Source organism: Brienomyrus brachyistius, chromosome 2 (genome assembly GCF_023856365.1).
Source record: "Brienomyrus brachyistius isolate T26 chromosome 2, BBRACH_0.4, whole genome shotgun sequence".
Taxonomy (NCBI): Eukaryota; Metazoa; Chordata; class Actinopteri; order Osteoglossiformes; family Mormyridae; genus Brienomyrus; species Brienomyrus brachyistius.
Window position 1 is genome coordinate 40,464,457 of NC_064534.1, and position 27,896 is coordinate 40,492,352.

A 27,896-nucleotide genomic window follows, 5' to 3' on the forward strand; every position below is an offset into this window, starting at 1 on the left:
GCATGTGATTCAGCAGCTACCAGTGGGCTTCGTGCGGCGGAGATTTTGTGGCTGTTAGCGGAGTTGATAATAGAAGGTCATTAAGAGAAGCCTGCATGCGGTAGGCAAAGGAGTAATGTTTGCCGGCGGGGGACGTGCGGCGATTAACCTGTGCGGTAGTGAAAAGGAGTTAAAGAGAAGGAAGTGTGCAGATGCGGAAAGAATGGAATAATTGTGGTAGGCTGCCGGCTGAGTAGTTTGGTGAATGTTTGGTGTGGTTCCGGCACTGCCGATTGGATGGTGGGGCTGCAGTGTGAGTCAGATAAAAAAAAAAAAAAAAAACAGGAGTAGGATCCAATGGGACTAACTGGAATGTATAGACGCGTGTAATGCAAAAGGGCTATTTTTGGTAGCGTCTCTCGCTTACAGCCATACCACCCTGAACACGCCTGATCTCGGAAGCTAAACAGGCTAGGGTCTGGTTAGTACTTGGATGGGAGACCACCTGGGAATACCAGGTGCTGTAAGCTTTTCTCACTTTTACTTTATACAGGGGGCGCTCCACTTCACGATTAATTTAAATCTATCACTCCTCTTCCATTTTACTATTTTATATATTTCTTTTTTCTCTCATTCATAAAGGCAGCTTTTACCCACCGTTTTACTCTAAATACTGCCTGGTAATTCTAGGTGCTGTAAGCTGTTCGTGCCTTTATTCCACCAGGGCGCGATCTTCTCACAAACTTGAAGACTGTCACTCCCCATTCACGTTTTACAACTTATTGTTAATAATAAAGAGACAGCTTTTTACACACAGTTTTAAACAAAGTACTGATATAATTCCTCTTTAAATCACCGGTTTGTTTTCTATGCAAAAACCGCTTGACCACAGAAGACTCGATATTATTGGCATAGCAAGGTCTGCTCTTCTCCTCCTTTCAAAACTCGCTAAAAGCTGTATTTAAAAGAGCAGGTTGGCCGGGGTAATTCACACCCTTCAATGCCAACTTAATGTTTAGGTTAGTGGGAATCACAGAGGAATTAGGGATGGAAACTTCTTTGCTGGTGGTAGAAGTGGTCTGGTGAATTTTTAGAGAGAAGAGGCCGTCGATGTTTGAATGTAGAAAATTGTTCTGGCTGCAGCCTGCAGTATGGACTTGTTGGTGTGTGTAGCTCCCAGTGTTCTGACAGCTCGACGTTTTGGGGAAGCATGTGATTCAGCAGCTACCAGTGGGCTTCGTGCGGCGGAGATTTTGTGGCTGTTAGCGGAGTTGATAACAGAGAGTCGTTAAGAGAAGCCTGCATGCGGTAGGCAAAGGAGTAATGTTTGCCGGCGGGGGACGTGCGGCGATTAACCTGTGCGGTAGTGAAAAGGAGTGAAAGAGAAGGAAGTGTGCGGATGCGGAAAGAATGGAATAATTGTGGTAGGCTGCCGGCTGAGTAGTTTGGTGAATGTTTGGTGTGGGTCCGGCACTGCCGATTGGATGGTGGTGCTGCAGTGTGAGTTAGATAAAAAACAAAAAAAACAGGAGTAGGATCCAATGTGACTAACTGGCATGTATAGAGGCGTTTAATGCAAAAGGGCTGTTTGAGTAGCGTCTCTCGCTTATGGCCATACCACCCTGAACACACCTGATCTTGGAAGCTAAGCAGGGTAGGGTCTGGTTAGTATTTGGATGGGAGACTGCCTGGGAATACCAGTTGCTGTAAGCTTTTCTCACTTTTACTTTATACCGGGGGCGCTCCACTTCACGATTAATTTAAATCTAGCACTCCCCTTCCGTTTTACTATTTTATATATATATATTTTTTCTCTCTTTCATAAAGCCAGCTTTTAGAAACCGTTTTACTCTAAATATTTCCTGGTAATTCTAGGTGCTGTAAGCTGTTCGTGCCTTTATTCCACCAGGGCGCGATCTTCTCACAAACTTGAAGACTGTCACTCCCCATTCACGTTTTACAACTTATTGTTAATGATAAAAAGACAGCTTTTTACACACAGTTTTAAACAAAGTACTGATATAATTCCTCTTCAACTCACCACTTTGTTTTCTATGCAAAAACCACTTCACCACAAAAGACTTGATATTATTGGCATAGCAAGGTCTGCTCTTCTCCTCCTTTCAAAACTTGCTAAAAGCTGTATTTAAAAGAGCAGGTTGGCCATGGTAATTCACACACTTCAATGCCAGCTTAATGTTTAGGTTAGTGGGAATCACAGAGGAATTAGGGATGGAAACTTCTTTGCTGGTGGTAGAAGCGGTCTGGTGAATTTTTAGAGAGAAGAGGCCGTCAATGTTTGAATGTAGAAAATTGTTCTGGCTGCAGCCTGCAGTATGGACTTGTTGGTGTGTGTAGCTCCCAGTGTTCTGACAGCGCGACGTTTTGGGGAAACATGTGATTCAGCAGCTACCAGTGGGCTTCGTGCGGCGGAGATTTTGTGGCTGTTAGTGGAGTTGATAACAGAAGGTCATTAAGAGAAGCCTGCATGCGGTAGGCAAAGGAGTAATGTTTGCCGGCGGGGGACGTGCGGCGATTAACCTGTGCGGTAGTGAAAAGGAGTTAAAGAGAAGGAAGTGTGCGGATGCGGAAAGAATGGAATAATTGTGGTAGGCTGCCGGCTGAGTAGTTTGGTGAATGTTTGGTGTGGTTCCGGCACTGCCGATTGGATGGTGGGGCTGCAGTGTGAGTCAGATAAAAAAAAAAAAAGAACATTAGTAGGATCCAATGGGACCAACTGGCATGTATAGAGGCGTGTAATGCAAAAGGGCTGTTTTTGGTAGTTTTTCTCGCTCACGGCCATACCACCCTGAACACGCCCGGTCTCGTCTGATCTCGGAAGCCAAGCAGGGTAGGGTCTGGTTAGTGCTTGGATGGGAGACCTCCTGGGAATACCCGGTGCTGTAAGCTTTTCTCACTTTTACTTGATACTGGGGGCGCTCCACTTCACGATTAATTTAAATCTATCACTCCCCTTCCATTTTACTATTTTATATATTTCTTTTTTCTCTCATTCATAAAGGCAGCTTTTACACACCGTTTTACTCTAAATACTGCCTGGTAATTATAGCTGCTGTAAGCTGTTCGTTCCTTTATTCCACCAGGGCGCGATCTTCTCACAAACTTGAAGACTGTCACTCCCCATTCACGTTTTACAACTTATTGTTAATAATAAAGAGCAGCTTTTTACACACAGTTTTAAACAAAGTACTAATATAATTCCTCTTCAACTGACCGCTTTGTTTTCTATGCAAAAACCACTTCGCCACAGAAGACTCGATATTATTGGCATAGCAAGTTCTGCTCTTCTCCTTTCAAAACTTGCTAAAAGCTGTATTTAAAAGAACAGATTGGCCGGGGTAATTCACTCCCTTCAATGCCAGCTTAATGTTTAGGTTAGTGGGAATCACAGAGGAATTAGGGATGGAAACTTCTTTGCTCGTGGTAGAAGCGGTCTGGTGAATTTTTAGAGAGAAGAGGCCGTCAATGTTTGAATGTAGAAAATTGTTCTGGCTGCAGCCTGCAGTATGGACTTGTTGGTGTGTGTAGCTCCCAGTGTTCTGACAGCGCGACGTTTTGGGGAAGCATGTTGTTGGGGAAAGCGCCCGGCGTTTCCACCCCAACTCCACATTTATGAGACACACACAGGTTACAGTTTTACTTGCAAGGGTACCCACACTCTCTGCAATGCAAACTACAGCAGAATGTGTTACAAAGGGTGGTTCCCCTTGGCTTCTTTATTTATAGTCAATGGGGGGCGCAAGAGAGGGAAGTGAGATTCTTATCTAAGTAGGCAGCTGTTAACCACCTACTTAGAGTACAATAGCTAAGAGTATGTGGCTAGAAGATAAGAAATAACGTATACATATATATTTACACTCATTGCTGATCATACAGAAATGATTAACAACTGTTTCTTCAACCTAACAGTCCCTCCTGTTTATCATGACAGTATGATCAGAAGCATCAACATTGTACAAGTTGCAAAAGCACTTTAGGTACAACCTTCATTTAGACCACATTGTCATTATCCTGGAAAACATTTAATTCCGGTTCTTCATGTCCGAGCCCTGCACGGGTGCTTTCGGCTCGGCCGTCATTATGAATTATATGTCTTCTTCATCGCCATCGTTGGAAACAGGCTCTGTCTCTATAGTTTGGGTAAGGGAGAGAAACATTGTACTGCGTGTCCGAAAAGCAGCATTAAGAGCTTGATTAATAAACATTTTCAAACATGGTATAACAGTAATAAAACAACAGAAAAATAAAATGAAAAACAAAAGAAGAGGTAGGCATGTTTTCATCAGTATTGACCACCATGTTCCTGTAATAAACCAGTCTAACCAGGATGAGGAGGACTGCGGTCGACTGTCCATGGTCATCACTTTTTGTAAGTTTCGGAGGCGGTCTAAGGCAGATGTCATATTGGGTGAGTGCACATTGTCAGGAATGTAAGTGCAGCACGTTTGGTTCAGGAGGACACATACTCCTCCTTGTGCGGCTGTCAGTAGGTCTAATGCCATACGATTCTGGATTACCATCTGTCTGGTTATGTCTAATTGTTCATTTTGTTTTTGGTTAATCAGTATCGAATCATTCATAAATAGACCTAGTCTATAATTTAGAGTTTCTACGCGTAGCATGAGTTTTCCGATTCCTAGCCCAGGGAACAGGGCCAGCATAACTTTACTGCCTGTTCCCCACAATTTATGTTCAGCGGGCACGTCGGTTCCCCACACACTATCATGGGGTTGTATTGATATCGAACGCCTTCTCCTGCTTCTGAAGAAAGTTTTACTTTCCTGTGCTATCAGGAAGGTGTGATCTGAAACAAAAATAAGAGCGCATACTCCAAACCAGTTCGGTGGTAAGACAAAGTATGCACGAGGTCCACACAACCATGCTACTCCGTCCACCCAATATGTTCCATTACTGGGGCGAAGCATCGAAATTGGAGATCCATACATGCTGTCTACATATGTTAGGTTACAGTTCGTGGTGTTTCCTCCTATCCATCGCGTACCATTATCTTGCTTAAAACAAATGGCATGCTGATATGTCAGTGGGTCTCTTTCCATCAAGACAGAAAAAGGAAGTGAGACATTAGTTTTAGCAACAGCGAAGTCTACCCAGAAATCCTGTATACAGGTACCATTTTGAAACCCAACGTCATCTGGGTAGTTTCCTGTAGCCTCCTGATACTTAATTCGGACCACTGTCATTCTATTAGTCCCAGGTATAGTTATGTTCACATCTTCCCCTGCTAGCGAAAATATAAGGGAAAGACGGCTCTGGTATCCTATTCCTGCGAAAGAAGCAGCGCACTTGGCTTGGGATATGTTCATAGCTTTACCATACACCGTAGGTCCTTCACTATGAGTGGGCATTACTGAACAAACATAGCAATTTGTCACATTTTTCGCTGTTACAGTATCATGTACATATCGGTACCAGTAGTTTTGCATAAATGGATGTGAGTGGTCAGCGGGCAACGGGCGTAGATGGAAGTCATCATGGGTCCATCGCCGTAGGTGCTGTAATGGAGCTGGTGAGAGCAAGGACAACCATACAAGTCCTACAACAAGAATGACCCCTAGAGTCACTTTACCACATCCCCACCCTATCAGGGCCATCCTAAATAGAGTGCAGCTCAGTTGTTTTCTTCACCGGGTTGAGACAACAGCACCCTATTGGTTACTGTGCCTTTGTAGCGGACTTCCACTGCTACTCTGTTGCTGAGGCCTCTGATAAGGGCTTGATGGGTTTACAGTGACTTTTGTGTATCCAGGAAGGTCGTTCTGCGATCTTTACTGCTGTTGGTGTTGTGAGGAGGACTTGATAAGGACCGTCCCACCGAGGTGTGCTCCAATCTTTCCGCAACAGGACCTTGACCAGGACCCAATCTCCCGGCTGCAAGTTATCCTGTTGAGTAGAAACAGAATTTACCGGCAGACTACTGGGGCTATGTTTTTGTTGTGATGTTAGTAGTTTACGCATCCAATCAGCCAGCGTATTTTCTCGGTCTGCTTTTTCTATGTCATTCATTTCAGTTGCTAGGGGAAATGGTCTACCATACACTATTTCAAAAGGTGTCAATCCTGCAGGAGTGGGAGTTATTCTCATCCATAATTTTACTAGAGACAAACATTCTGGCCACGGCCTTTTTGTCTCTTCCACTGTCTTTCTTAGCCTTGTTTTAATAGTGCCGTTGGTCCTTTCCCCTAAGCCTGCGCTCTGGGGGTGATACGCACAATGATTCTTAAGCGTAAAACCTAATGCTTGTGAGCAAAGGGACATAGTCTGATTTACAAAATGAGTCCCATTGTCTGATCTTATAATATGAGGTATGCCATAGGTAGGGAAATAATGGCTTACCAAACATTTTGCAACGGTCATTGCATCACAGTGCTTTACAGGGTATATTTCTACCCACTTAGAAAAGGTGTCTATAATAACTAGACAGTATTTCTTTCCTTGTGACCAAGATAATTCAATAAAATCCATATGTACAACTTGAAACGGATACTCAGCTGTGGGGAACTGGCCACGTTTTGGTCTGATGTTTCCTTGTGCATTGTGTTTACAACAAATTAAGCATGTCCTACAAAATTGTTTTGCATAATCAGAAAAATTTATAGCATAGAAATATTGTTGTATGATATGTACCATCCCTCCTGTTGAGACATGAGTATTTCCATGGCTCACCAAAGCAGCTGTTTTGTATAAATTTTTTGGTAGGATGGGCTTGTCATTCATATAGTAAACTTTCTCTCGTTGTATTGCTCCTCTTTTGATCCAACTTTGTACTTCTATTTTAGGAGCATGAATCTGTGCATCACATAGCACATCGCTATCTATAAAAAGAATGTCTGCCACTGTGGTAGGTTGTTTCAGTGCCGCTTCTTTGGCGGTTTTATCTGCAAAACTATTTCCTGCGGTTTCTGCAGAGTCATCAGTCTGGTGTGCTTTGCATTTGCACAGTGCAAAGTGAGTCGGTAAATGCACAACGTCTAATAATCTAAGTAGCAAATTTGTATGAGTAAGAGATGTGCCCTGTGATGTTCTAAAACCTCTATTTTTCCAGACTCTTGCATAGTGATGGACAGCTGCAAACACATATTGACTATCAGTGTAGATAGTAAGTGACTTGTTCTTGAACAGTTCACATGCCCTGATCACAGCATAGAGTTCAGCCGCTTGTGCTGAACAAGTAGAGGGAAGTGCATTGGCTTCTAACACTTCAGTAGATGTAACTACAGCATACCCAACTTTATTTTTTCCCATATCATTTTTTGATGCTGAGCCATCTACATAAACAACTTCTGATCCTGGTATAAAAGTTTGCAGAATATCTGCTCTTGGTTTTGTTTGTTCTTCTATTGTTGCTTTGCAAGAATGTGGCTCCCCATCCTCTGCGGTAGGGAGGAGCGTGCTAGGGTTCAATAGGCCACACCGCTGAAGTTCAATGTTAGGTTGTGAGAGCAAAAGTGACACTAAGGTAAGATGTCTTGTATGTGTTAAGAATGGAAGCGGTGTCTGCAACAAGATTAGAGACACAGAATGAGGAACTTTAAGTATGAGGGGGTGACAAAGTACCAATTCTGCTGATACCTTTACTGCTTCTGCAGCAGCTGCACATGCCTGTAAACACTGTGGAAAGCCAGCTGCTACTGCATCTAATCGTTTTGAATAGAATGCTAACGGTCTCTCTTTTGCTCCGAATGGCTGTGTTAATACTGCTTTCATATAACCTTGATTAGCATCTACACATAGGGTGAATGGTTGTTGATAATCTGGTAGAGCAAGGGTCACATTGGTTTGCAACATTCTTTTTAAATTTGTAAAAGCATTTTCTCCGTCCTCAGTCCATTGTATTTTGTCCTTTAGAGTCATCTCCTTCCCGTATATTAAATTTTGCAAAGGTTGAACTAGAAAAGCATAATCTGGTAACCATTCTCTACAATAATTGCAGAGCCCTAAAAAGGACATCATCTGTTGTTTAGTCTGTGGTTTAGGTGCTTCCTGTATAGCTTGTTTCCTTATCTCTAGCAGCGAGCGACCTTTTTGTGAAAGGTTATGCCCTAAATAGACAACTGTCTTTTTGCAATACTGCAACTTCTGTTTAGAAGCTTTATGTCCAGTATTGTATAAATGCTGAAGCACAGTTAGGGTAGTTTCTTTGCAATGTTGTTCTGAATCTGCTGCTATTAAGATATCATCCACGTATAGTAATACCTGACTATGTGATGGTATTTCACAGGTACTCATAGAGTATCTAAGGGCCATGGTATATACATGTGGACTTTCAGAAAATCCCTGAGGGAGTCTAGTATATGTATATTTTTTCCCTTTATAGGTAAATCCAAATAAATGTTGAGAATCAGGGTGCAATGGTACTGAGAAAAATGCATTACTAAGATCCACTACTGAGAAGTAGCTTTTATCAGGAGTCAATGAGTTGAGCAATAAGTGTGGGTTAGGCACGTCTGGTGCTGCATGTTTCACTATGTTATTAACTGGTCTTAAATCCTGCACCATGCGCCATTTCCCTGTATGTCCCTTCTGGACTGGAAAGATAGGAGTGTTGCAAGTGGCTTCAGGAGCCTCTCGCAATATTCCTGATGCTAACATGTCTTGCACTACAGGGGCTATACCTTTCTCTGCTTCAGGTTTTAATGGGTATTGCCTAACTACCGGACGGTGTTCTGATTTCACAGTTACTTTGTAAGGTGGGAATCCCTTTACCAGCCCTACATCAGTGGGGGAGGAGGACCATAACCCTTCTGGGAGGTGATCTAGATCTAGACATGATCCCTCCTCCAGGGTTGAAAAAATTTGTCAGGTTGGGTCCTTTAAGTGTGTGGTGGGAGTGGTTTGAACTCTCCATCCCAAAGGAAACCGCCACACATTGTGTTTCTCATCATAGCTCCAACAGGAGCCAGATACGGGTACGTGTCTGTGCAGTTCCCCCTAGGTCCAGAGACCAGTAATATTGTGGTGTTGTGGTTCCTTGCACAACATAAGCTTCCTCATTTACGATTGCTTTCATGCCAGTGGCTGTGGCAACCACGCTAATGCCCATTTGTACCATAAGGTCTCGGCCTAACAAGTTAACAGGACAAGAAGGGCTTATTAACACCTGTGCTTGACATTCAAGTCCAGTTTCCTTATCTTTTACTGCAACTGGGTTTGTTAACTGATGTCTGTCTGTCTGACCTCCTGCCGTTTTTATATTTATGACTGATGAAGAATATGTGACTCCGGGAGGACTGGAGGTTAGGACAGTCCTACATGCTCCAGTGTCACACAGACATTCATATACTTTGCCGTTTATGACTAACTTCCGACTTGGCAAGGTTTCCCACTGCCTTTCTGCTAATAACTGACACACTGCTTGTAAATCTATTTCCTTATCTAAAAGGTCTTGTAAAGTGACCTCCGTTTCCTTTCTTAAAATCACCTCTGTTTTGCCTCGGATGGTGTCGGTAACAGGGGCCTCCGAGGGGGGTCATTGATCATTGTTTTCAATGGAGTTTGGGTTATATGGTTGTTTCCCTACTCTACAATTCCTAGCTAAGTGTCCAGGTTTCCTGCATGTCCAGCAAATGTTATCTTGCTGAGACGAATTCCTGTAATTGTTTCTGAAAACACCTCTCCCCCTTCCTCGGCCTCTTGACCTTCCTCTGAATCCTCCCCTCCCCGGAGGATTCATTTGCACTAGCGCTACTACTTCTGAGGCGCTGAATATTGTGTCTGTCTTTTCCTGTTTCTGCGCTCTCTGCGCGTGTTGGGCATATTCTAGTGCTTGTTGGACTGAACCAGTATTCTGATGTACCCAATGTTTGTCAAGATATTTTCGCAATTCGGGCTTTAGGCCTGCGACAAAAGCTCGTTTTAGCTGTTGTTGGTACACTCCTACTGCCTCTTCATCAAATGGGATCCCTGAGTTTCCTCTAAATACAACTCTCATTCTATCCATAAAATCCTCAGGTTCCTCTCCATCTTTTTGTTTACATTGCGCTATTCGTCCATAGTCTGCGCGTCTTACGAAGGCTGTCTCTACCCTGTTTCGCAAGTCTCGTAATGCTTGTATGAGTTCCTGCGAGTCATGTGCTAAGACTTCATCATTATTACCATGTCCTGTGAAGTCTCCCGCTACACGTCCCCATTTATGGGTAAACAACTGTCTGAGACATCTATACATTTCCCTGCCGTTCAAATGAAAACTACTTTGTAATTCTAGGATGGCAGTCCAAAACTCGGGTACCCCTTCTTCAACCGGGGGTATTCCTTTTAAAGCCGCTGTTCTATCCTCAGCAGTCCAGGGTCTATATACTAACATAGTTTCGGGTCCTGCATTATTTGAGCCTCGATTTGGATTTGCCACTTCTACGAGGGGACACACCAAATCATTCTCCCAGTCTTCCTGTTCTGTGTCATTTTTTGGATGCCAGCGTACTTTACTTGTCTCCAGATCCTTTAACGGATACAGAGAAGGGTTAGACCCTCGGGTCATCATTCGAGATGATTCCCCTCCTCCTATTTGTCGTCTATTTACAGCTGGAACTGGTGCAGGCGCAATCATTGGAATTTGTGGGGGCAGTAAGGGAACTGGAGCGGCAGAAGATTTTGTTGCCGTCTCCTCATCTAGTGTGATTAAAGTCGCCTGTAATTTTTTCTCCTTATTTCCCTTTTTTTGCTGTCTTTTATTATCTCTTAATTTACTCTGTTCTAACCATGCATCAGAAAACACATATTCTTTTTTTCTGTCTTTACCTTCTTTCTTATTGGTAGTCTGTAACATCTCCAGTTTTAAGTTTCCCTGTAATTTTAATATATCTGGAGTGTGGAGTTTTCCTCCAAACCCATGTTTTTTCCTCCATCTCTGACTACTTATTTGTCCTGATCCTGGCTTATATCCTTCCATAAACTTCTCATCTCCCTCTAGTTCCATTTGTTTACTTTGATTCTTCCCCATTGTTACCTTTTAATGGATACACTACAAAAAATAAAATATCCTAAAAGCAAGTCTCTGGCATGAGACCTCAGGAGGACACTAACATGGCCTTCTACTGCTCACTATTAGAGCAGCGGTGTTAGTTTTCAGGGATGAAACCCGTCCTTTATCCTTCAGTCACCAGTATGTTGTTGCTTTTAGGGTGGATCGTGTAGGTTAATCTAAAACCTATAAAAACACATCCACATACAACACTGTATATATTTCCAATAACGCCTACTTTCTCTCCCGGTTAATTTCGGCTAACCTCAACCACATGCATGTCTTGGCCACCTACTTATTTAGGTGCCGTATCTCTCAATTGGCCACCTACTCACTTAGGTGCCGTATCTCTCACCTGTATAGTGTGCTCTCTGATCCGTCACCGAGGTCCTTCAGACATCACCAGACGTCGAGCGCAGTTCTAACCACCGGCCTGATGACGAATTCACATCACAGGTCTTTCTTGCACCCGACTTCGAGTGGCTGTCGACAGACTTCGGTGTCGCTTCTCTCGGCGTACTGGAGACGTCTTCGGGGTTCCTCGGATCCGGCTCGAAGGACCAAATTCTATGTTGGGGAAAGCGCCCGGCGTTTCCACCCCAACTCCACATTTATGAGACACACACAGGTTACAGTTTTACTTGCAAGGATACCCACACTCTCTGCAATGCAAACTACAGCAGAATGTGTTACAAAGGGTGGTTCCCCTTGGCTTCTATATTTATAGTCAATGGGGGGCGCAAGAGAGGGAAGTGAGATTCTTATCTAAGTAGGCAGCTGTTAACCACCTACTTAGAGTACAATAGCTAAGAGTATGTGGCTAGAAGATAAGAAATAACGTATACATATATATTTACACTCATTGCTGATCATACAGAAATGATTAACAACTGTTTCTTCAACCTAACACATGTGATTCAGCAGCTACCAGTGGGCTTCGTGCGGCGGAGATTTTGTGGCTGTTAGCGGAGTTGATAACAGAAGGTCATTAAGAGAAGCCTGCATGCGGTAGGCAAAGGAGTAATGTTTGCCGGCGGGGGACGTGCGGCGATTAACCTGTGCGGTAGTGAAAAGGAGTTAAAGAGAAGGAAGTGTGCGGATGCGGAAAGAATGGAATAATTGTGGTAGGCTGCCGGCTGAGTAGTTTGGTGAATGTTTGGTGTGGTTCCGGCACTGCCGATTGGATGGTGGGGCTGCAGTGTGAGTCAGATATAAAAAAAAAAAAAAAAAACAGGAGTAGGATCCAATGGGACTAACTGGCATGTATAGACGTGTGTAATGCAAAAGGGCTGTTTTTGGTCGCATCTCTCGCTTATGGCCATACCACCCTGAACACGCCCGATCTGATCCGATCTCGGAAGCCAAGCAGGGTAGGGTCTGGTTAGTACTTGGATGGGAGACCTCCTGGGAATACCAGGTGCTGTAAGCTTTTCTCACTTTTACTTTATACAGGGGGCGCTCCACTTCACGATTAATTTAAATCTATCACTTCCCTTCCATTTTACTATTTTATATATATTTTTTTTTTCTCTCTCTTTCATAAAGGCAGCTTTTGGAAACCGTTTTACTCTAAATACTGCCTGGTAATTCTAGGTGCTGTAAGCTGTTCGTGCCTTTATTCCACCAGGGCGCGATCTTCTCACAAACTTGAAGACTGTCACTCCCCATTCACGTTTTACAACTTATTGTTAATAATAAAGAGACAGCTTTTTACACACAGTTTTAAACAAAGTACTAATATAATTCCTCTTCAACTCACCGCTTTGTTTTCTATGCAAAAACGACTTCACCACAGAAGACTCGTTATTATTGGCATAGCAAGGTCTTCACTTCTCCTCCTTTCAAAACTTGCTAAAAGCTGTATTTAAAAGAGCAGGTTGGCCGAGGTAATTCACACCCTTCAATGCCAGCTTAATGTTTAGGTTAGTGGGAATCACAGAGGAATTAGGGATGGAAACTTCTTTGCTGGTGGTAGAAGCGGTCTGGTGAATTTTTAGAGAGAAGAGGCCGTCAATGTTTGAATGTAGAAAATTGTTCTGGCTGCAGCCTGCAGTATGGACTTGTTGGTGTGTGTAGCTCCCAGTGTTCTGACAGCGCGACGTTTTGGGGAAGCATGTGATTCAGCAGCTACCAGTGGGCTTCGTGCGGCGGAGATTTTGTGGCTGTTAGCGGAGTTGATAACAGAAGGTCATTAAGAGAAGCCTGCATGCGGTAGGCAAAGGAGTAATGTTTGCCGGCGGGGGACGTGCGGCGATTAACCTGTGCGGTAGTGAAAAGGAGTTAAAGAGAAGGAAGTGTGCAGATGCGGAAAGAATGGAATAATTGTGGTAGGCTGCCGGCTGAGTAGTTTGGTGAATGTTTGGTGTGGTTCCGGCACTGCCGATTGGATGGTGGGGCTGCAGTGTGAGTCAGATAAAAAAAAAAAAAAAAACAGGAGTAGGATCCAATGGGACTAACTGGCATGTATAGACGCGTGTAATGCAAAAGGGCTGTTTTTGGTAGCGTCTCTCACTTATGGCCATACCACCCTGAACACGCCCGATCTCATCCGATCTCGAAAGCCAAGCAGGGTAGGGTCTGGTTAGTACTTGGATGGGAGACCTCCTGGGAATACCAGGTGCTGTAAGCTTTTCTCACTTTTACTTTATACAGGGGGCGCTCCACTTCACGATTAATTTAAATCTATCACTCCCCTTCCGTTTTACTATTTTATATATATATATATTTTTTCTTTCATTCATAAAGGCAGCTTTTACACACCGTTTTACTCTAAATACTGCCTGGTAATTATAGCTGCTGTAAGCTGTTCGTGCCTTTATTCCACCAGGGCGCGATCTTCTCACAAACTTGAAGACTGTCACTCCCCATTCACGTTTTACAACTTATTGTTAATAATAAAGAGACAGCTTTTTACACACAGTTTTAAACAAAGTACTGATATAATTCCTCTTCAACTCACCGCTTTGTTTTCTATGCAAAAACCACTTCGCCACAGAAGACTCGATATTATTGGCATAGCAAGTTCTGCTCTTCTCCTTTCAAAACTTGCTAAAAGCTGTATTTAAAAGAACAGATTGGCCGGGGTAATTCACACCTTTCAATGCCAGCTTAATGTTTAGGTTAGTGGGAATCACAGAGGAATTAGGGATGGAAACTTCTTTGCTGGTGGTAGAAGCGGTCTGGTGAATTTTTAGAGAGAAGAGGCCGTCGATGTTTGAATGTAGAAAATTGTTCTGGCTGCAGCCTGCAGTATGGACTTGTTGGTGTGTGTAGCTCCCAGTGTTCTGACAGCGCGACGTTTTGGGGAAGCATGTGATTCAGCAGCTACCAGTGGGCTTCGTGCGGCGGAGATTTTGTGGCTGTTAGCGGAGTTGATAACAGAGAGTCGTTAAGAGAAGCCTGCATGCGGTAGGCAAAGGAGTAATGTTTGCCGGCGGGGGACGTGCGGCGATTAACCTGTGCGGTAGTGAAAAGGAGTTAAAGAGAAGGAAGTGTGCAGATGCGGAAAGAATGGAATAATTGTGGTAGGCTGCCGGCTGAGTAGTTAGGTGAATGTTTGGTGTAGGTCCGGCGCTGCCGATTGGATGGTGGTGCTGCAGTGTGAGTCAGATAAAAAAAAAAAAAAAACCAGGAGTAGGATCCAATGGGACTAACTGGCATGTATAGACGCGTGTAATGCAAAAGGGCTATTTTTGCTAGCATCTCTCGCTTACAGCCATACCACCCTGAACGCGCCCGATCTCGTCTGATCTCGAAAGCTAAACAGGCTAGGGTCTGGTTAGTACTTGGATGGGACACCACCTGGGAATACCAGGTGCTGTAAGCTTTTCTCACTTTTACTTTATACAGGGGGCGCTCCACTTCACGATTAATTTAAATCTATCACTCCCCTTCCGTTTTACTATTTTATATATATATATATATTTTTCTTTCATTCATAAAGGCAGCTTTTACACACCGTTTTACTCTAAATACTGCCTGGTAATTATAGCTGCTGTAAGCTGTTCGTGCCTTTATTCCACCAGGGCGCGATCTTCTCACAAACTTGAAGACTGTCACTCCCCATTCACGTTTTACAACTTATTGTTAATGATAAAGAGACAGCTTTTTACACACAGTTTTAAACAAAGTACTGATATAATTCCTCTTCAACTCACCGCTTTGTTTTCTATGCAAAAACCACTTCGCCACAGAAGACTCGATATTATTGGCATAGCAAGTTCTGCTCTTCTCCTTTCAAAACTTGCTAAAAGCTGTATTTAAAAGAACAGATTGGCCGGGGTAATTCACACCTTTCAATGCCAGCTTAATGTTTAGGTTAGTGGGAATCACAGAGGAATTAGGGATGGAAACTTCTTTGCTGGTGGTAGAAGCGGTCTGGTGAATTTTTAGAGAGAAGAGGCCGTCGATGTTTGAATGTAGAAAATTGTTCTGGCTGCAGCCTGCAGTATGGACTTGTTGGTGTGTGTAGCTCCCAGTGTTCTGACAGCGCGACGTTTTGGGGAAGCATGTGATTCAGCAGCTACCAGTGGGCTTCGTGCGGCGGAGATTTTGTGGCTGTTAGCGGAGTTGATAACAGAGGGTCGTTAAGAGAAGCCTGCATGCAGTAGGCAAAGTAGTAATGTTTGCCGGCGGGGGACGTGCGGCGATTAACCTGTGCGGTAGTGAAAAGGAGTTAAAAAGAAGGAAGTGTGCGGATGCGGAAAGAATGGAATAATTGTGGTAGGCTGCCGTCTGAGTAGTTAGGTGAATGTTTGGTGTAGGTCCGGCGCTGCCGATTGGATGGTGGTGCTGCAGTGTGAGTCAGATAAAATAAAAAAAAAAAACCAGGAGTAGGATCCAATGGGACTAACTGGCATGTATAGACGCGTGTAATGCAAAAGGGCTGTTTTTGGTAGCGTCTCTCACTTACGGCCGTACCACCCTGAACACGCCCGATCTCATCCGATCTCGGAAGCCAAGCAGGGTAGGGTCTGGTTAGTACTTGGATGGGAGACCTCCTGGGAATACCAGGTGCTGTAAGCTTTTCTCACTTTTACTTTATACAGGGGGCGCTCCACTTCACGATTAATTTAAATCTATGTAACCAGGTGATCTGGAGATTTTGACCATGAGCGGTTAAGCTGCATCGGGGAACGAGGGGGAATAGGTGGTTGCGCCTTTAAGCAACTTGGTGACATCATCACCTGAGAGAGAGCGCGAAAAGCCACTGTCTGGATGCGCCATTTTAAGCTGGATAAGCTGGGCTGCGGCCGGTTTTCCGAGTGGGGTGAGAGTTTCCCAGAGTACCAGAGAGCGGTGCGTCACAAGGTTTTCTGCCCGCGCCTTGAGGTTTTACTGTGTGCCATTACCGTATTATTTTCAGTGCAAAACTGCCGTTTCCTTTTATTTCGGTGTACTCGGTTATGTGAGGTCTGCCTCACAGGGTTTTCCGTGTGTTTTATTTTACTTTTATACTGTACCAGTCCCACCTGAGTGTGGAGTTTTATTTCTTTTCTGTAAGAGAATCCTCTGTAAGGGAAAAGTGTAAGGTTTAAGAAACTGTTCATTGTAAATCCTTTTATCTTCCAACCAAAATGTCTAATTAATTAGGCCTATGGAATAAATTAGACCCAAAAAGAGTATTTGTGTTCCTGGGTGTTGTTTCCCGGGCCACAAATTTTGGTACCAGGAGTGGGGTATATTCCAATCATTTAAGAGGATTTGCATTGTTCAGTATGCTATATAAAAGCAACGGGAAATAATACGGTAGTGGTGAAGAAACAGGTTGGTGGTTTCTGCTGACTGGAGGGACACTGGACCGGTGGAGCAACTCGAGTAACGGGAAGCGGTGCGAGGAGTGCCCAAGCGGCGGAGCCGGTGTGACGTTCCCAGAAGAGTGGACCGGGTGGAGTGCTCATCCCTCGCCTGAACTTTCAGAGGACCGTTTATCCTTTCAAAAAGTGTGGTGTAGAGTATTTTACGATGTCTGGTTCAGAAGATGAGCAGTCTGAGACTGTTTTGAGGGGGCAGGTTAAAGAACTACAGAGTAGACATGAGGACGCCATGGCGACGATAGCTGCCCTAACTAAGCGGTCTTATGTTTATGTTCCCAGGGAGAGACATATCTCTCCATTTAGTGGTGACTTTGAGACTGATGGCCGATCGGTGGATGATTTCATTGACGAAGTTGAACGTGTGCTTCGTGCAAGAAATCAATCTGAACAGGACCAGTATGATTTTGTATTGTCACTTCTTAGGGGAGCAGCTTTAGAGGAAGCGCATATGCGCAGTAATGCTGATTGTGACAATCCCAATGACTTATTCACCTACCTGAGAGCAGCTTTCAGGGACAAGCGCAGTGTTCATCAACTGCTGCATAGTTTCTATAGTCGGAGGCAGCAGGAGGGGGAGGGCATTCGAGAATTTTCCCACGCCCTATCGCAAGCTCTTAATTCTGTATTGAGGTGTTCTCCGGAAGCAGTCACTAATGAGAGAAAGACACTAAGGGATCAGTTCATAGAAGGGGTTAGAGACCCTGCTCTTAGAAGGGAGCTTCGTAAATATGTGCGAGGCAACCCAGAGTCATCCATGATTGAGGTGCGGGAGGAGGCTCAGCTGTGGTGTCTGGAAGAGTTTCCCAGAAACCCGAAGACCACCAAATTTAGGGGCAGCAGTGATCATGTACACTGTTCCGCCTTACAAGCGCAGGAAGCAAATTCTGCCACCTTGGAGGATGTCCTTAAGGTAATAGCTGACCAGGGGAAGGCCATTAGTGAGTTGACCAGGGCGGTGAAAGATCTTGCCGTACAGAAGGGTGGATTTAGTAGTGATGCCAGGCCTAAACGACAGCCCAGGTATACCGAAGATGGGCGGCCCATCTGTTTTAAGTGTCGAGGTGCGGGGCATGTGGCAAAGGATTGCTTGCAAAGGCAAAATGCTGGAGGTGTAGTTTCTTCCCCCGCAGCTCAGGGAAACGCCCCTCCCCAGTTGTTGTGAGTCGAGCAATTCGGGGAAGTACCCTAGACTCAAATCTTACACCGTCATCCCAGAGTCAGTTGCTGCAGCGAGCTGTAGGGACATGTCCAGTTGTTGAGCTTAAAATTGGGGACATTAAGACACCCTGCCTATTAGATACTGGTAGCCAGGTGAGCACCATTACTGAGAAATTCTTTCGAAAATACTTGCATGGAGAGGATGAGGATATGCTTCCCACCTCTGGCTGGCTTAGATTAACAGCCGCCAATGGACTAGACATACCTTATCTGGGTTATCTGGAGTTAGAGGTAATAGCAATGGGCTTAAAGCTGCCCAGTTGTGGCTTTCTGGTGGTCAGGGATCCAGTTAGTACTGAACAGTCTTTACCCTGCATTGTGGGAATGAACATTATCAGTCGGTGTAGGGAGCTGGTTTATGCAGAATTTGATACTATGCTGGGTGGAAAATTGGATTCTGATTGGAGAGACGTTTTTCAGAGACTGCAGAAGTGTAGTGTTGACCGTAAGTCAGTGGTCCGTGTAGCTGGGAAGTTCCCAGAACACATACCTGCTGCATCCGTAGCCACGATCCAGGTCGCTAAGGGTGCACATGACGGTCTGATGTTGTTTGAGCCACTTAGCACGCCATTACCGAGGGGTCTGATAGTAATTCCCACACTGGTAGATCCGTCCAGTCCCGTGATGCAGTTACCAGTTCTGAATCTCTCACAAGAAGATGTATGGCTCCCGCCTAGGGCCCGGTTGGGTGTCCTGTCGAAAGTGGCGTGTATAGAGAATGAATCACAATGTGCAGTGAAATTTCAGCGGATCGCGGCTAGCGTTGAGCAAGTTACAGTTGTTGTTCCTGGTTGTAACGGTGATTTATCTGTTCTAGAGACACTTGACCTTGGTGGTAATGAGGAACAAAAGGTTCAGTTGAAGGCACTGCTGGCCAGGTATATTGACATATTTGCAGTAGAGGACGAGGACCTGGGGTATACGGACAGGGTAAGGCATGAAATTCACCTAACAGATGATGATCCTGTTACCCAGCCTTATCGGCGAATACCGCCCACCCAGTATGGTGAAGTTAAGGAGCACATTTCTAAACTCTTAAGCAAAGGTGTTATTCAGGAAAGCAGTAGCGCCTATGCATCACCTATAGTGTTGGTAAGGAAGGCAGATGGCAGCCTACGGCTGTGTGTGGATTATAGGCGGTTAAATCAGAAGACCAAAAAGGATGCCTTCCCCTTGCCGCGAATTGATGAAAGTTTTGATGCCCTTCGGGGGGCCCAGTACTTCTCTACCATTGATCTGGCGAGTGGTTATCATCAGGTGGCGGTAGAGGAGCACGATAGGCATAAGACTGCTTTCTCTACTCCTTTTGGATTATATGAGTATCTCAGATTACCATTTGGTGTTTGCAATGGACCTGCAACGTTTCAAAGGCTCATGCAGGCCACTATGAACGATCTTGTCTTCCAAATCATGCTAGTATACCTTGACGATATATTAGTGTATTCTCAGACATTCCCGGAACACTTAGAGAGGCTTGACAGGGTGCTTAGGCGTCTCAAAGAGACAGGCCTTAAAGTGAAATTACAGAAGTGCCATTTCCTCCAGACCGAGGTAAATTTCTTGGGTCACCAAGTGTCTGCTGATGGTATAGGTACTGATCCAGGAAAGGTTTCAGCTGTGAGGCAATGGCCAGTACCATCTACGGTTAGGGGTTTGAGATCATTCTTGGGCTTTTGTAGCTACTACAGACGGTTTATCCATGGGTTCTCAAAGATTGCTGGCCCACTGCATGATGTGGTAAATTTGTGTTCAAACACAGGTAGTCCTGGTAAGGCCAACCAGTTGTTAACTCTAGCGTGGACTGAAGAATGTCAGGCGGCCTTTGACTTACTGAAGGACAGGCTGACTAGTGCCCCCATCCTTGGCTTCACGGATTTTACTCAGCCTTTCATACTAGAAACTGATGCGAGTAACCACGGTCTTGGAGCCGTTTTGTATCAGCAACAGGATGGTGTCAAACGAGTCATAGCCTATGCTAGTAGGCGACTGAGGAGTGCCGAAAGGAATGATAGGTACTACAGTAGTATGAAACTAGAGCTCTTAGCTCTTAAATGGGCAATAACTGAGAAGTTTCGTGGCTATTTACTGGGTTCCAAATTTACGGTCATTACTGACAACAACCCTCTATGTTATTTAAAAACAGCAAAGCTTGGTGCTATAGAGCAAAGGTGGGTTGCTCAGCTGTCGGTGTTTGATTTTGAGGTACAATATAGGCCAGGGCAAAATAACATAGTGGCTGACACTTTGTCTAGGCAGCCATTAGCAGGGGAGCCGGAGCAAGTTTCTGAAGATGCTGAGTTTGACGGTTGTGTAGCGATTTGCAGTCTGAGTCGCGGCACAAAGCTTGATTCAGAGCTGGTTACAGCAGCCCTTGAGAGCTGCAAGATTAGACAGATTAGGATTGCAGAACCCAGGGAGAAGAAGCCTCTTGAATTAACTCAGGGTAACACACCAACACTCCCAGGTTATTCAATGGAGGAACTGCAGTCATTCCAGCAAAAGGATCCGATGCTGCAGATATTTAGGGGCCTGTGGGATCGGAAAAAGGTACCTACAGGGAAGGAGCGGCAAGTTTTGCCCAGACCGGTTCGTCTGTTGCTTAAACACTGGGATTGTGTGAAGATAGTAAATGGCTTGTTGTATCGAGTGGTTTCGGATGAGAAACACGGAGAGTACTTTCAGTTGTTGTTGCCTAGCAGTCTGAGGAAGCAGGTGTTGGAAGGGGCGCATGACTCTATGGGTCATCAGGGCGTTGAACGTACATTGCAGTTGTTGAGGCGAAGATGCTTTTGGGTAGGAATGCACGAGGATGTCGCGCGGTGGGTAAAGGAATGTCAGCGGTGTGTGCTTGCCAAGATGCCGCAGCCTAAGATCCGTCCTGCCATGAAGTCTTTTCTTGCCTCAAGACCATTGGAGGTGATTGCTGTAGATTTCACAGTGCTGGAGCCTTCCATTGACGGTCGTGAGAATGTGTTGGTGGTCACAGACATTTTCACGAAATTCACACAGGCCTTCCCAGCTCGGGACCAAAAGGCAGATACCACAGCAAAGATCCTTTTACGGGAATGGTTCATGAAGTATGGAGTCCCGGAGAGGCTTCACTCAGAACAGGGACGAAATTTTGAAAGCGCGGTTGTAGCAGAGCTTTGTAGACTGTATGGGGTGAAGAAGAGCAGGACTACTCCCTACCATCCTACGGGAAATGCTCAGTGCGAGCGATTTAATCCATGATTTGCTACGCACATTGCCTCCCGAAAAGAAACGCAGATGGCCTGAGCACCTGCCTGAATTGGTGTATGCGTACAATGTGACTCCCCATTCAACCACAGGCTATTCTCCTTATTATTTGTTGTTTGGTGTTGAACCCCACTTACCAGTGGATGCTTTGTTGGGACAAAAGCAGGTGGTCAATCCAAACCATGATTGGTTAGCTGTGCATCAACAGTGTTTAAGCGAAGCGCATGCCAGAGCGAAGGTGTATTCCGAGCAGAAAGCTGCTGAGCGCATTTCTGTGCAGAGGGACATAGTCTATTGTCCAAAGATTGAAGTGGATGCCCTGGTGTACTTGCGTGATCGGCCACTAGGTCGCAACAAGATACAGGATGCATGGAAGCCCACGGTTCACAGGGTTGTGGAAGTTTTGGGTAACACCTACACTGTAGAGCCAGTGGAGGGAGGTCCTTGCAAGAGGGTAAACAGGGTGGATATAAAGCCCTGTGTTAGCCCTTCTGTGCCAGCGCCACGGAGAAAACTCCCTGCTCCTGTAACTCAGTCTAGTCCGTCTTCAGGGACCGAGTCAGATGTTGGAGATGCAGAGGAAGATGTCTTCCTGGTGAGACATATGGTCCCGGGGTCAAATATATTGCTGGACAGGTCTGAACTCGTTGGTTCACAGCCAGTGGCCTGTCGGGATGAGGACATGCAAATTGGGTCTGCTGAAACTCCAAATAGGGAGACAGTAGAAACAGATGCAGGTGAGCCTAGCCCTGAAATGCAGAGACCTGTAGCTGGGCCACGTCGGAGCCGAAGAGTGAACGCGGGGCAACATTCAAATGTGTATCATGAGCCTAGATCCGTTCTTGACATGGCCTCCGTAAGTCCTGCTGCAGTCTCACAGATATTGACTAGTTTAAGTACAGTTTTATTTCGAGAAGCAATCAAAGAGGTTAGGAAGACCTTGGTAGGTAGTGAGTAATCGAGGGCGCTTACTCCACGCAGGGGAGAATGTAACCGGGTGATCTGGAGATTTTGACCATGAGCGGTTAAGCTGCATCGGGGAACGAGGGGGAATAGGTGGTTGCGCCTTTAAGCAACTTGGTGACATCATCACCTGAGAGAGAGCGCGAAAAGCCACTGTCTGGAAGCGCCATTTTAAGCTGGATAAGCTGGGCTGCGGACGGTTTTCCGAGTGGGGTGAGAGTTTCCCAGAGTACCAGAGAGCGGTGCGTCACAAGGTTTTCTGCCCGCGCCTTGAGGTTTTACTGTGTGCCATTACCGTATTATTTTCAGTGCAAAACTGCCGTTTCCTTTTATTTCGGTGTACTCGGTTATGTGAGGTCTGCCTCACAGGGTTTTCCGTGTGTTTTATTTTACTTTTATACTGTACCAGTCCCACCTGAGTGTGGAGTTTTATTTCTTTTCTGTAAGAGAATCCTCTGTAAGGGAAAAGTGTAAGGTTTAAGAAACTGTTCATTGTAAATCCTTTTATCTTCCAACCAAAATGTCTAATTAATTAGGCCTATGGAATAAATTAGACCCAAAAAGAGTATTTGTGTTCCTGCGTGTTGTTTCCCGGGCCACATCTATCACTCCCCTTCCATTTTACTATTTTATATATATATATATATTTTTCTCTCATTCATAAAGGTAGCTTTTACACACCGTTTTACTCTAAATACTTCCTGGTAATTCTAGGTGCTGTAAGCTGTTCGTGCCTTTATTCCACCAGGTCGCGATCTTCTCACAAACTTGAAGACTGTCACTCCCCATTCACGTTTTACAACTTATTGTTAATGATAAAGAGACAGCTTTTTACACACAGTTTTAAACAAAGTACTGATATTATTCCTCTTCAACTGACCGCTTTGTTTTCTATGCAAAAACCACTTCGCCACAGAAGACTCGATATTATTGGCATAGCAAGTTCTGCTCTTCTCCTTTCAAAACTTGCTAAAAGCTGCATTTAAAAGAACAGATTGGCCGGGGTAATTCACACCCTTCAATGCCAGCTTAATGTTTAGGTTAGTGGGAATCACAGAGGAATTAGGGATGGAAACTTCTTTGCTGGTGGTAGAAGCGGTCTGGTGAATTTTTAGAGAGAAGAGGCCGTCGATGTTTGAATGTAGAAAATTGTTCTGGCTGCAGCCTGCAGTATGGACTTGTTGGTGTGTGTAGCTCCCAGTGTTCTGACAGCGCGACGTTTTGGGGAAGCATGTGATTCAGCAGCTACCAGTGGGCTTCGTGCGGCGGAGATTTTGTGGCTGTTAGCGGAGTTGATAACAGAGGGTCGTTAAGAGAAGCCTGCATGCAGTAGGCAAAGGAGTAATGTTTGCCGGCGGGGGACGTGCGGCGATTAACCTGTGCGGTAGTGAAAAGGAGTTAAAAAGAAGGAAGTGTGCGGATGCTGAAAGAATGGAATAATTCTGGTAGGCTGCCGGCTAAGTAGTTTGGTGAATGTTTGGTGTGGGTCCGGCGCTGCCGATTGGATGGTGGGGCTGCAGTGTGAGTCAGATAAAAAAAAAAAACCAGGAGTAGGATCCAATGGGACTAACTGGCATGTATAGACGCGTGTAATGCAAAATGGCTGTTTTTGGTAGCATCTCTCGCTTACGGCCATACCACCCTGAACACGCCCGATCTCGTCTGATCTTGGAAGCTAAGCAAGTTAGGGTCTGGTTAGTACTTGGATGGGAGACCACCTGGGAATACCAGGTGCTGTAAGCTTTTCTCACTTTTACTTTATACAGGGGGCGCTCCACTTCACGATTAATTTAAATCTATCACTCCCCTTCCATTTTACTATTTTATATATATTTATATTTTTTTTCTCTCATTCATAAAGGCAGCTTTTAGAAACCGTTTTACTCTAAATACTTCCTGGTAATTCTAGGTGCTGTAAGCTGTTCGTGCCTTTATTCCACCAGGGCGCGATCTTCTCACAAACTTGAAGACTGTCACTCCCCATTCACGTTTTACAACTTATTGTTAATGATAAAGAGACAGCTTTTTACACACAGTTTTAAACAAAGTACTGATATTATTCCTCTTCAACTGACCGCTTTGTTTTCTATGCAAAAACCACTTCGCCACAGAAGACTCGATATTATTGGCATAGCAAGTTCTGCTCTTCTCCTTTCAAAACTTGCTAAAAGCTATATTTAAAAGAACAGATTGGCCGGGGTAATTCACACCCTTCAATGCCAGCTTAATGTTTAGGTTAGTGGGAATCACAGAGGAATTAGGGATGGAAACTTCTTTGCTGGTGGTAGAAGCGGTCTGGTGAATTTTTAGAGAGAAGAGGCCGTCGATGTTTGAATGTAGAAAATTGTTCTGGCTGCAGCCTGCAGTATGGACTTGTTGGTGTGTGTAGCTCCCAGTGTTCTGACAGCGCGACGTTTTGGGGAAGCATGTGATTCAGCAGCTACCAGTGGGCTTCGTGCGGCGGAGATTTTGTGGCTGTTAGCGGAGTTGATAACAGAGGGTCGTTAAGAGAAGCCTGCATGCAGTAGGCAAAGGAGTAATGTTTGCCGGCGGGGGACGTGCGGCGATTAACCTGTGCGGTAGTGAAAAGGAGTTAAAAAGAAGGAAGTGTGCGGATGCGGAAAGAATGGAATAATTGTGGTAGGCTGCCGGCTGAGTAGTTTGGTGAATGTTTGGTGTGGGTCCGGCGCTGCCAATTGGATGGTGGGGCTGCAGTGTGAGTCAGATAAAAAAAAAAAAAAACCAGGAGTAGGATCCAATGGGACTAACTGGCATGTATAGACGCGTGTAATGCAAAAGGGCTGTTTTGGGTAGCGTCTCTCGCTTACGGCCATACCACCCTGAACACGCCTGATCTTGGAAGCTAAGCAGAGTATGGTCTGGTTAGTACTTGGAAGGGAGACCACCTGGGAATACCAGGTGCTGTAAGCTTTTCTCACTTTTACTTTATACAGGGGGCGCTCCACTTCACGATTAATTTAAATCTATCACCCCCCTTCCATTTTACTATTTTATTTATATATATATTTTCTCTCTTTCATAAAGGCAGCTTTTAGAAACCGTTTAACTCTAAATACTACCTGGTAATTCTAGGTGCTGTCAGCTGTTCGTGCCTTTATTCCACCAGGGCGCGATCTTCTCACAAACTTGAAGACTGTCACTCCCCATTCACGTTTTACAACTTATTGTTAATAATAAAGAGACAGCTTTTTACACACAGTTTTAAACAAAGTACTGATATAATTCTTCTTCAACTCACCGCTTTGTTTTCTATGCAAAAACCACTTCACCACAGAATATTCGATATTATTGGCATATTATCTGCTCTTCTCCTCCTTTTAAAACTTACTAAAAGCTGTATTTAAAAGAGCAGGTTGGCCGGGGTAATTCATACCCTTCAATGCCAGATTAATGTTTAGGTTAGTGGGAATCACAGAGGAATTAGGGATGGAAACTTCTTTGCTGGTGGTAGAAGTGGTCTGGTGAATTTTTAGAGAGAAGAGGCCGTCGATGTTTGAATGTAGAAAATTGTTCTGGCTGCAGCCTGCAGTATGGACTTGTTGGTGTGTGTAGCTCCCAGTGTTCTGACAGCGCGACGTTTTGGGGAAGCATGTGATTCAGCAGCTACCAGTGGGCTTCGTGCGGCGGAGATTTTGTGGCTGTTAGCGGAGTTGATAACAGAAGGTCATTAAGAGAAGCCTGCATGCGGTAGGCAAAGGAGTAATGTTTGCCGGCGGGGGACGTGCGGCGATTAACCTGTGCGGTAGTGAAAAGGAGTTAATGAGAAGGAAGTGTGCGGATGCGGAAAGAATGGAATAATTGTGGTAGGCTGCCGGCTGAGTAGTTTGGTGAATGTTTGGTGTGGGTCCGGCGCTGCCGATTGGATGGTGGGGCTGCAGTGTGAGTCAGATAAAAAAAAAAAAAAACAGGAGTAGGATACAATGGGACTAACTGGCATGTATAGAGGCGTGTAATGCAAAAGTGCTGTTTTTGTTAGCGTCTCTCGCTTACGGCCATACCACCCTGAACACGCCCGATCTCGTCTGATCTTGGAAGCTAAGCGGGGTAGGGTCTGGTTAGTACTTGGATGGGAGTCCACCTGGGAATACCAGGTGCTGTAAGCTTTTCTCACTTTTACTTTATACAGGGGGCGCTCCACTTCACGATTAATTTAAATCTATCACTCCCCTTCCATTTTACTATTTTATATATATATATTTTTTTCTCTCATTCATAAAGGCAGCTTTTAGAAACCGTTTTACTCTAAATACTTCCTGGTAATTCTAGGTGCTGTAAGCTGTTCGTGCCTTTATTCCACCAGGGCGCGATCTTCTCACAAACTTGAAGACTGTCACTCCCCATTCACGTTTTACAACTTATTGTTAATGATAAAGAGACAGCTTTTTACACACAGTTTTAAACAAAGTACTGATATTATTCCTCTTCAACTGACCGCTTTGTTTTCTATGCAAAAACCACTTCGCCACAGAAGACTCGATATTATTGGCATAGCAAGTTCTGCTCTTCTCCTTTCAAAACTTACTAAAAGCTGTATTTAAAAGAACAGATTGCCGGGGTAATTCACACCCTTCAATGCCAGCTTAATGTTTAGGTTAGTGGGAATCACAGAGGAATTAGGGATGGAAACTTCTTTGCTGGTGGTAGAAGCGGTCTGGTGAATTTTTAGAGAGAAGAGGCCGTCGATGTTTGAATGTAGAAAATTGTTCTGGCTGCAGCCTGCAGTATGGACTTGTTGGTGTGTGTAGCTCCCAGTGTTCTGACAGCGCGACGTTTTGGGGAAGCATGTGATTCAGCAGCTACCAGTGGGCTTCGTGCGGCGGAGATTTTGTGGCTGTTAGCGGAATTGATAACAGAGGGTCGTTAAGAGAAGCCTGCATGCAGTAGGCAAAGGAGTAATGTTTGCCGGCGGGGGACATGCGGCGATTAACCTGTGCGGTAGTGAAAAGGAGTTAAAAAGAAGGAAGTGTTCGGATGCGGAAAGAATGGAATAATTGTGGTAGGCTGCCGGCTGAGTAGTTTGGTGAATGTTTGGTGTGGGTCCGGCACTGCCGATTGGATGGTGGGGCTGCAGTGTGAGTCAGATAAAAAAAAAAAAACCAGGAGTAGGATCCAATGGGACTAACTGGCATGTATAGACGCGTGTAATGCAAAAGGGCTGTTTTTGGTAGCATCTCTCGCTTACGACCATACCACCCTGAACACGCCCGATCTCGTCTGATCTCGGAAGCCAAGCAGGGTAGGGTCTGGTTAGTACTTGGATGGGAGACCTCCTGGGAATACCAGGTGCTGTAAGCTTTTCTCACTTTTACTTTATACAGGGGGCGCTCCACTTCACGATTAATTTAAATCTATCACTCCCCTTCCATTTTACTATTTTATATATATATATATATTTTTTTTCTCTCATTCATAAAGGCAGCTTTTAGAAACCGTTTTACTCTAAATACTTCCTGGTAATTCTAGGTGCTGTTAGCTGTTCGTGCCTTTATTCCACCAGGGCGCGATCTTCTCACAAACTTGAAGACTGTCACTCCCCATTCACGTTTTACCACTTATTGTTAATAATAAAGAGACAGCTTTTTACACACAGTTTTAAACAAAGTACTGATATTATTCCTCTTCAACTGACCGCTTTGTTTTCTATGCAAAAACCACTTCGCCAC

The 27,896-nt window shown here is 44.7% G+C and overlaps 8 non-coding genes and 3 pseudogenes across 8 annotated transcripts; all 11 read left to right on the forward strand.

The window, feature by feature from the left end:
* Positions 1-400: 400 nt before the first annotated feature.
* Positions 401-509, forward strand: LOC125731966 (5S ribosomal RNA; annotated as a pseudogene).
* Positions 510-1,583: 1,074 nt separating this feature from the next.
* Positions 1,584-1,692, forward strand: LOC125732095 (5S ribosomal RNA; annotated as a pseudogene).
* Positions 1,693-2,770: 1,078 nt separating this feature from the next.
* Positions 2,771-2,889, forward strand: LOC125730760 (5S ribosomal RNA). The gene has a single exon (XR_007391052.1). It is a non-coding gene; the product is annotated as a 5S ribosomal RNA (ribosomal RNA).
* Positions 2,890-12,288: 9,399 nt separating this feature from the next.
* On the forward strand, positions 12,289-12,407 carry LOC125734840 (5S ribosomal RNA). Its single transcript, XR_007394143.1, has one exon. It is a non-coding gene; the product is annotated as a 5S ribosomal RNA (ribosomal RNA).
* A 1,081-nt stretch (positions 12,408-13,488) lies between these two features.
* On the forward strand, positions 13,489-13,607 carry LOC125735261 (5S ribosomal RNA). Its single transcript, XR_007394558.1, has one exon. It is a non-coding gene; the product is annotated as a 5S ribosomal RNA (ribosomal RNA).
* Positions 13,608-14,685: 1,078 nt separating this feature from the next.
* LOC125736778 (5S ribosomal RNA) lies at positions 14,686-14,804 on the forward strand. Its single transcript, XR_007396047.1, has one exon. It is a non-coding gene; the product is annotated as a 5S ribosomal RNA (ribosomal RNA).
* A 1,080-nt stretch (positions 14,805-15,884) lies between these two features.
* LOC125734528 (5S ribosomal RNA) lies at positions 15,885-16,003 on the forward strand. The gene has a single exon (XR_007393837.1). It is a non-coding gene; the product is annotated as a 5S ribosomal RNA (ribosomal RNA).
* A 7,833-nt stretch (positions 16,004-23,836) lies between these two features.
* LOC125736848 (5S ribosomal RNA) lies at positions 23,837-23,955 on the forward strand. The gene has a single exon (XR_007396116.1). It is a non-coding gene; the product is annotated as a 5S ribosomal RNA (ribosomal RNA).
* Positions 23,956-25,034: 1,079 nt separating this feature from the next.
* On the forward strand, positions 25,035-25,143 carry LOC125732204 (5S ribosomal RNA; annotated as a pseudogene).
* A 1,074-nt stretch (positions 25,144-26,217) lies between these two features.
* Positions 26,218-26,336, forward strand: LOC125735094 (5S ribosomal RNA). Its single transcript, XR_007394393.1, has one exon. It is a non-coding gene; the product is annotated as a 5S ribosomal RNA (ribosomal RNA).
* A 1,073-nt stretch (positions 26,337-27,409) lies between these two features.
* Positions 27,410-27,528, forward strand: LOC125734352 (5S ribosomal RNA). The gene has a single exon (XR_007393668.1). It is a non-coding gene; the product is annotated as a 5S ribosomal RNA (ribosomal RNA).
* Positions 27,529-27,896: the final 368 nt, after the last annotated feature.